This window comes from Ictidomys tridecemlineatus, chromosome 1 (assembly GCF_052094955.1).
Source record: "Ictidomys tridecemlineatus isolate mIctTri1 chromosome 1, mIctTri1.hap1, whole genome shotgun sequence".
Taxonomy (NCBI): domain Eukaryota; kingdom Metazoa; phylum Chordata; class Mammalia; order Rodentia; family Sciuridae; genus Ictidomys; species Ictidomys tridecemlineatus.
The window spans coordinates 172643516-172652758 of record NC_135477.1 but is presented as its reverse complement, the minus strand read 5'-3'; the positions used below and the strand labels follow the sequence as shown (position 1 = coordinate 172652758).

Sequence of the window (9243 nt, the reverse complement as noted above, 5' to 3'; positions counted from 1 at the left end):
CCTAGGTACATGTATGACTGCACATATGGTTCGTTGCTACATTGTGTAAAACCAGAGAAATGAAAAGTTGTGCTGAAATTGCTTACAATGAATCAAAATGCATTCTTCTATCATACATACCTAATTAGAATAAATAAATAAATAAATTTTAAAAAGAGAAGTAGCCCTGTGATTATTATCTGTCCAACAGATCATGCATGGAAATGGCAATAAATACTTCCAGGCTTTTCCAATAAAATACTGCCCCATAGGCACATACCCAATCTCTGAATCTGCTTTTTGGATAAATGGAGAATACTTGAAGGACTTGCAAAATGGGTTTCCAAGATAGAAGCTGACTGGTAAAGAACACCCCTATTGGACAAGTATAATAAATAGTGTTAAGTCTCTGAATTCTTGGGGTTTAAGCAGTTAGTCTACCTTGAGTGAATATGTAAATAATCCTGTCAATGCAAAACATTGTTATTTTTGTGTTAATGCAGTTAAAATAGCTAGAAAGCATATTTAAATAGATCCAGTAAGAATCTGCTAATGACACCTTTTATTGTCACTGTTATTCTTACTAATTTTATCATATGACTTATTATTTTCAGTAAGGTACAATATTCATTTTAAATAAACATGAATAGGTTAGGTAATATTTTATAAATTAAATGCCAAAAGTTATATATTATTGATAGTTTGCAAACATATATAATTTAATAATATTGTTATAATACTTGATAACTGCTTTTGAAAATGGGAGCTTTTGAAGTTGGCAATGATGGATTCATCAAAATCACCCTATTTTTCACCACATGTAACTATGCTAGAGACTATGGCCTTGATGAGTCCGTGTGGCCTCTCAGATTTCCTATGTTTATTCAGTATGATCAGAAACATTCACCTAGAAGTTGAGGATTCCATGTGGCGGAGGAAACTATTGGAAGTAAACATGAATCAATTCTAATGGCCTGTGAGCAGAGAGGAATAATTATTTCTTGTTACATCTCTAGGATTTCTCCTTGAGGTGTGTCTTCCTTTATTAACAATTAAGTAGACTTAAGAATGTCACTTGAATTCCCCATCTCAGCACTGTACTAGCATGATTAAGCTGCCATAAGAGTTAGTAACGATCTGAGGCTTCTTGTAATAGCAGCTGTGTTTAAGTCAAACAGGGTGAATGGGCATTTAGCAAAGCAGCCATTACCTTTGTATTAGATAAGACAGGGCACAATATCCCATCTTGCAGAAGGTGCTGGGCACCCTTGCTCACTGCTGCATGTCCAGATCATTTCTGATTTATGCTAGTTCTCCAATAATTGCACATCTTGAATACACAGTAAAAGCCCAGCTGGCAAAGTCACCTACTGTTTGTAATATGGTAAAAATCACGCAATTATGAGCCAAATTATCAAAGTAATTAGCTGTCAGTGATTTTCCAGTCTTGGCACCGTATTTATTTTAATGGTTTCAGCCATTTCAGTTTTAGTAAAAAGTTTAAAAATGTCACAAAATTATTTCTTTATGTCTTAGAAAAATCTGTTCATGTTAACAAGCTTAGATGAGAATTTTTTCAAATTCTTCATACTTTAAGGAAAAAATAAACATTTTTCTATTGATTAAAAAGAAAGTTTTCTAACTTTGATGACCCCTGGTAAGTAGCTAGAAAAGGAGTGTGTCTCTTAAGAACCATGGAAATGAAATCTTGAGGAGAGCAAGTCAGGACCATGTTCATTTTGGGATAATTATGCAAGATTTTATTTCATCAGATATTTAGACTGTATATGGAAAAATAATGATTCATTAAAGAACATTTGAATCTTTACATTTTGTAGAAAATAAAATGTATCTCTTATATGTATTATATATATTTTAATGTATATATAATAATAAAATACATAAGAATCTTATAGTAGATCCCAATTTTAATGGCTTAATAAAATTATCTGGTCAAAGTTCGTTGACAATTCTCCTGAGTTTCTCTCTTTCTTTTCCTAAAATTTTCTATAATCTGAGCCAGATGATGGCCTCAAACATGGAAAGTCTTCTCTATCATAGAGCCATGACTTTTTCCTTAACCTCAAGGATCTTTCGGTTTGATTTGTCTTTATTCTTTAACAAAGATTTGGCACTTTCCTGCAGTGTGCAGGCACACTTACTTCTGGAAAGATAATTGCAAAGCAAAATAGGCAGAGGACTTTTTTCTCATGGGAGTGCAAGTCAACATAAGAGATGAAGTTATTTACCAAGTTCACACAAATATGTAAGGTTACAACTATGCTACGTGCTATTGGGCAGGAGGTACAGCTCAGAGGTAGAGTAAATGCTTAGCATGCACAAGGCTTTGGATTAGATAATCAGCAACACAAAAATAAATGAATAAATAAATACTTGCTCTGATGACTTGTTTGTGGTCGTGTGGAAATGTAAATTGGTGAATTTTCATGGATAGGAAAAGCAGGAAACACTTTCTCCAGAAGGGGATGATTTATTTAAAATTTACATAAAATAATTAACTCAGCAAAGATTAGAGAAAATATTTTCCAGGACAGGGAGCATACTCGTATGTGTTTATTTCACTGTGTTACAGATTTAGTTTTTTCACATGAATTTAAAGCTCTCATCACAAACATCAATTCTACTGCTCTCATTTTTAGAGCATTTAAATAAACTTGAATAAAGTAAGCAAAATAAATCCTAAACCTCAATCCTGATAAAAACTACATTATTTTGAAAAGCCAATAATGTTTGTTTCAAAGATAAGCTGAATTTTAGGCAGAATTCTTCCTTCGGCAAGAATGCATTTTGTTTTTATATTCATTTGCTATCAATTCCTCTTTCTACTGACAAAATAAGTTAAAAAATAACATACAAATAAAAAATTTGGAAAATTTCCTTCTTGGATATTGATGTTCATGCATTAAGGATCAACAGAATTTTACAAGGCTCATTAAAGAAATTTGACTTGCAGTGTCTCATTTGCTCACAAGATTATTTTCAACAAGTTTCAGGTCATTATTACTCTGAGATGTACTAAAGGAAGAGAAATATTCAAATCAAATTTAAGTCACCTAACAATAAGCTGAAGATAACTTTAAAACTAATCCCATATCCTCATTTTTAACTGCAGAGAAATCAAGAGGGTTTGCTACTAAAAATGATTTCCTATAACACGGGAAAATCCAGTATTGGTGGCCATTAATATTCCATTGTAAAATAGCAGATTGGTGAAATAATGACCTCAGTGAGGCAGCTGATTTGATGATTTTGATTAATAAAATAACATGGCTTCTATCTGTGTGGCTCATATTGTTTAGTAAATAATCCAAGTACTTGGTGAACTTCTAATTGTCAAACTGCTCTGCACATTAAATATTCTTCTTGTCCTAAACAGTAAAACTTATGCTCGCATTTCATTCGAATACCCATAAAATTTTTGCAATGAATCCATAGATCCTCTATCTTATAGAAAACTTTATTTTCCCCAAAACTTTAATTGGTGACTTTTAAGCCAGTGAATAGACTTATTTGATGATTGCTGGCAATATCCTTCATAGCAGTTGATACCCATGGGTTACAACGACAGAAGAGTTTCTTTTTCAAAAGCAGCAAAGCAAACTTGTTGCCAAAATCACAGATGGCCCATACTTTTCTTACAGTCAAAACTTTGCTTGGCAAAGAAACTTTCTGTCATTTCAAAAATCTCAATTGCCTTTGCAGTTTCCAAAAGGAGTTCACAAAAACAGGGAAGTGGTGAGGCTGTTAGCATGCATGTAATAAAGGAAAATGAAAAGTTTGTTGCACTAAGAGAAGTCAGTCATCCTCTATTGAATGATGGAAGAAAATGGTGAAACTGCAAATCCTGTGTCAGTTTTTGAATGACAGCAGACACGTGATGGGTGTCATCAGTTACTGGAGGTTTGTTCAATTTCCTTCTCTGCTCTGAGTCACAAACAAGTAGACCCCTCAGTCTACTAAGAGCCCCCATGTCAGAGTGCTCACCATGACAAAGCAATGCAGTGTCATGTAAATTAAGTCAAAAATTTTATTTTCCTATTTGGGCAAAAACAAATATTAGAAAAATTTCCAGCAATTTCAGACTGAGATTTCATCTGTTCCAACATGACCCACACTATCTACTGTATTTCCCAGGATAGGAAAAGATGAGATGTTTCTTCATATTTTATTATTTCAGGCTTCCATTTTTAGAAGACTTTCTATGGAGTAATTCATATTTATAGGTTCCTTTATTACAGAAAATAGAATAAAAACAAAGCATATGCAACTTGTCATACTTTGTTTTCTGCCAGTTTCTGTCTTAAGCAAGACCCAAGCGAACAAAGTTCAGTATCATAATAATAACAGCCAAGCAACTTTTATTCCCTGACTGTGTGTTGTGGTGTGTGATTTACATCATGTAAATAATGGAAATTGTGCATTAGATAAGTTTGCCTCCATGCTGTCCTGCACAGTCAGGTCTGAGTGTGTGGCTCAGTGGCTACTAGTCCCTTGCTTAGCATGTATGAGACTTGGGTTCCATCCCCAGCAAGGGAAAAAAAATAATGATGAAAATTTACCCAATCAATATTTTCTCCCAGATACAATTCTCAAAGTGACAGGAAGACAAAAGCAGGAAGAAATTGTCCTTGCATGAATACTCCATAAAACCCATTTCTGTTGACACAATTGAGGTGATGCTCAGCTCTAATTATCATTTTGTGATATTTCATCAATTTAGCTTTACAGAGAAATGGATTTCATCAGCTTGAAATTAAAATGAGTCCCTGAAGATAAATTAATATAATTAATAGTATTTCTGCATGTAGTAGTTGCTTCCCTGTGGGATTTATAACTGTCTCATCTGGACTCTGATATATATATCTATCAGGACTATGATATATATATCCTGATATATTTAACCTTAATTGGATAAACATGTTTGTGGAGTGCCTTATTATCACACTCATTATTGTTGTTGTCACTGATGTGCTGAGCATTGTACTAATTGCTATGTCAATCTCTTTTTATATTTGTTTTCGGTGTCTACATATCTATTCACTGAGGAGACAGGAAAAGGTGGGGACAAAATATTATGTTCATTTAGAAGTAAGAAAACAAAATATTCACCTCTCAAAAACTTTAGGACCTGTTACCTAAAGTGATTATTCACTTTTTGGCAAATATGCACACTATGTCTTACTAACACATTTCTATTTTCTCATTGGCATCATAATCTCAGAAATTAAAAATCTGTGTTTCTAAGTAATCTTCTATTTCTTTTGGCGTCTAATATTTCAAACTCAATTTTCTCTATACATCAGACTTATATAAAGTACTTTATATAAAGTAATACATTTCCAATAAACTTGAATATATAATCTATTAATAAATTAAATTTACTTGTCATGTTAATCACAGCTACTACCTATTGTTTCCAAGTTTAATCACTAAGTGTGTGTATGTATACACATATGTACATATATACCACATATACATTCACCCTGGTTCGCTCTGTTTCTGTATATGTGTGTGTGTGTCTGCACGTGTGTGTGTATGTGTTTCATTTCTTTTTTCCAAATATACTAAGAGGAAGATACTCTTATTTTTATTTTGCATAGGAGAGAATGGAGATTTACAAGGATATATGATTTGACTGATATTACAGAGCCAGCCATTTTATGAAGGCAAATAAGCAGATATTTGAAGCCAGATAAGACTCATCCAAAATCAGAGTGATTAAACATAAAACTTTGGTCCATAGTAAATATGTGTTAATTTATATTTGTATTCCTACCATAGAAAGTATAGCCTAATTATCCAGTAATTACTACTATCCTAAAAATATTCATTTTCCGTAGTCTCATTTTCCACAATAGTAAAATTAAAATTGATTGTCCAAACCCTAGGATATTTCTTGGGATTGCAAACATGTGAGTTGTTTCTTTGGGTTGTTTTCCTTTGCTTTAATTTCTAGAATAGCCAGTCATCTTCTTACTTAAAAAGTAGTTCTTTAGGATCCAGTGTATTTTTTCCAAACCCAAAGGATTCAACGACCAACATAATAAACGGGTGCTTGCCCTTATGAATTTACCACCTGAACATGAAAACAAATAAATTACAAATACATTACAATATGGTGGGGTTTTTTGCATGCTGTTTTAGGTTTCTAAAATATAAATGCTAGAAAAAATTAACTAGCTTTGATTCTTATAAATTTACTGTGATTATCAGAAACTCATGACTTAGTTTTTATAATGAATGTCTTAAAAAGCTCATCCAGGTATCCTCTCAGTAGTGCCTGGTATGCTATCATAATTTATGCATCTTTGCCCTGCCTAAAGAGTTATTTTGCAAATGAACCTCCTCCAAAAATAAAATATAGTGTATAATTTAATAGATAATTAGTAATTAATTTTACTTGAGATAAAACTTAAAAAGAAAAGTAAAAAATACATTTTCTGGTATAGGAAACTTAGGTTTACTATATCATCTTCACATAAAATAAGGAATTTCCTTTATACTAGCTAATTACACTTGTTATCTGGTCAGAGAGCAGGTGTCTATAAGACTGACCCTCTCCCCCAAATACTTAACTGTATTTTCTAGAATTGAATGCAATTCACCTTTTGTGTTCTCAGTTCTTAGCATGAACCATTTAGCAAACAGATAAATTATATCTATACTACTATTATATCTTTACTACTTTTTATACTACTCTGTTAAATTTCTTCTCCAATCATAATCTAGAAGCCCATGTGCTTTGCAAAGGAAAACAACTTATCATGGAGCTGTGTCTTAGGCATTAAGAGGACAGCTCCAAGGACCTGCAGGTAGGGAATATGGAGATGTTGGAGCTAAATGTATACACTTGCAGTTATAAATTCTTGACAACTACTGTACAGCATGCTGACTCAGATAATAATAATGTATTAGAAACTTAATATGTGCTAAGTAAGTAGAGTGTAAGTCTTCTCATCATAAAACAAGATAACTTGATTGTGGCTATTTATTTCAAAATTTATACATACATCAAAATATTATTTTGAAAATCCTGAATATATACACTTGCTATTTGTCAATTATACCTGAGTAAAAATGGAAAACAAAATATAACAAAGGTTTCTTGGCTTACAAAACAATAAGGGATAAATTAGAAATTACTCTTTAAAGTTCATTTCCCCTTTTATTTTTAATTACAAAAAACATAAAATTTTAGTTGACTCATAACAATATGAAAGAGCGTTACAGTGGTTGTGTTGAAGCAGGTGTTGAACAATGAACCCAATACTAATCTATTGGCTTGCAGTCAAGTTCAGAATCAGCTCTCCGAACATAAAGCTCTTCTCTCTTTGAATCATGACTCTTGCAGAGTTCAAATAGGTTTTCAAAATTGCTGACACACTTCATTAGAACAGCTATATATAAAGCATTAGGAAACAAAAGTCCTGAGATTCTAAAAGTATGTTTTATTTCTGTCATTTTGTGTTTTAGAAGAAAAATATTTTGATTTTAATATTTCAAAATGGGGAGATAAGTAAAGGAGCAAAAAGTTCAGTCACCCTCAAGGAGATATTTTCATCATAAAGAGCACATTCTCACTGCCATACACATTGACAGACCTCAGGCTTCTTTATCACTGCAAGCCTGGCCTTGGAATCCACGCCCAGATCTTTCAGTAGACCAGTAACTACACATCTCTCAGTAGACCAGTAACTACATATCTGGGTGGGCAGGGAAGCTGGGACTTCTTTGACATGCTTGTTTAGATGAATCATAACTCTAAGGCATCCCACATGTTGTTGTCATTCATCACAGAGCAAACCTTAAGGTGATAACTTTTGGAGAAATGTAAAATCCATATTGGTCTTTCATCTCCCATGTTTTCTCCATCCAAATACAGAATCATTGAGTTCTAGAGTTTGAGGTGCTTTCAGCAATCTTCACATCTCCATTTTTTCTAGTTGTAGATAGACACAATATCTTTATTTTTATGTGGCGCTGAGGATCGAACTCAGGGCCTCTCACATGCTAGGCAAGTGCTCTACCACTGAGCTACAACCACAGCCCAAGACTTTTTTTTTTCTTGTGCCAGGAATTGAATCCACAGGCACTTAACCACAGAGTCATATTTCTAGCCCTTTTTGTTTTGAGACAGGGTCTTGCTGACTTGCTCAGAGCCTTGCTAAATTGCTAATGCTATCCTAGATCTTGCCATCCTCCTGTCTCAGCCTCCTGAGCTGCTGGGATTGCAGACATGAACTACTGTGCTCAGCTGCAATGTGACTCTTTCAAACAGCAAAAATGAGTTTTCTCATTTTTACATTTCACAAAGAATTTAAGTAATCTCTGTTTGCAGCTAGAGGCTTTGTATGGAGAGTTACTTCTCTGGGATGAATGCATCCAGGGCCTTTGATGTTTTTGACTGGACATTCATTCTAGGGTTTTCACCATCTTGGATGCTCTTACCTAAGCTCATGTCAACTTCTCACTATTCTTTTAGATACAGAGCCAACAATATCTTCAATATCATTCTCTTGAAAAGTAGCTAAAGATCTCTAAATTACAGGAAAAAAAATGAAACAATTATCTAAACTTTCTTTCAGGGGATGCTTGCTTCAAGTACATTGCCAGAAGCTTCCCACTTCACTAAGAGGAAAATCTCATTTTTTTTTTTTTACCATTTCCTATATTGTCCTCTATTTGTTTCCCTAAACTCATCTTGTTCTTCGTTATAATCCACCTCGTGATTCATTAATTCATATCTCTTCATTAGCAGAACACTCTGAGAAGCTCTGGTCTCTTTTCTACCTCTTCCCCCCTCTCTTTTTTCTTCTCTTTTACCATCCTTGGACCAGGTAGCCTGGTTGGATGTATTTTTGTAATGTGTGCCTTTGCTGTGCTATCGAGATTTTCTGACCTTCCTTACCATGATGAATAAGAGAAGCATATTTGGTTTTTTTCCTCCTTTATTTCCCTAGAGAACTTTCCATAATTTCCATAGATCCAGACTTTCTTTTCTTTCTTCTATACCTTTTGCAATCACTTTTTTTGAAGGTAAGCCTTTTCCTTGTGATCGAACCATGCTTTATTATCAGTGAAGCTAGCTAAAAGAGTCTGTCTGCTTTCCGAGTATCTACAGAAGCTGAATATTAAAGAAGGGTCCAGTGTGCAGGGAAGTCCAAACACTTTCAAACCTATTTCCCTTCCTCCTTTCTTCCCCCTTTATGTCCATAAATACTCAGACCTATAGTGTATCTTATT

At 33.7% G+C, this 9243-nt stretch overlaps 1 non-coding gene across 1 annotated transcript; it reads right to left on the bottom strand.

Moving 5' to 3' along the window:
* Positions 1-7972: 7972 nt before the first annotated feature.
* Trnaa-agc (transfer RNA alanine (anticodon AGC)) lies at positions 7973-8045 on the bottom strand. Its single transcript has one exon. It is a non-coding gene; the product is annotated as a tRNA-Ala (tRNA).
* Positions 8046-9243: the final 1198 nt, after the last annotated feature.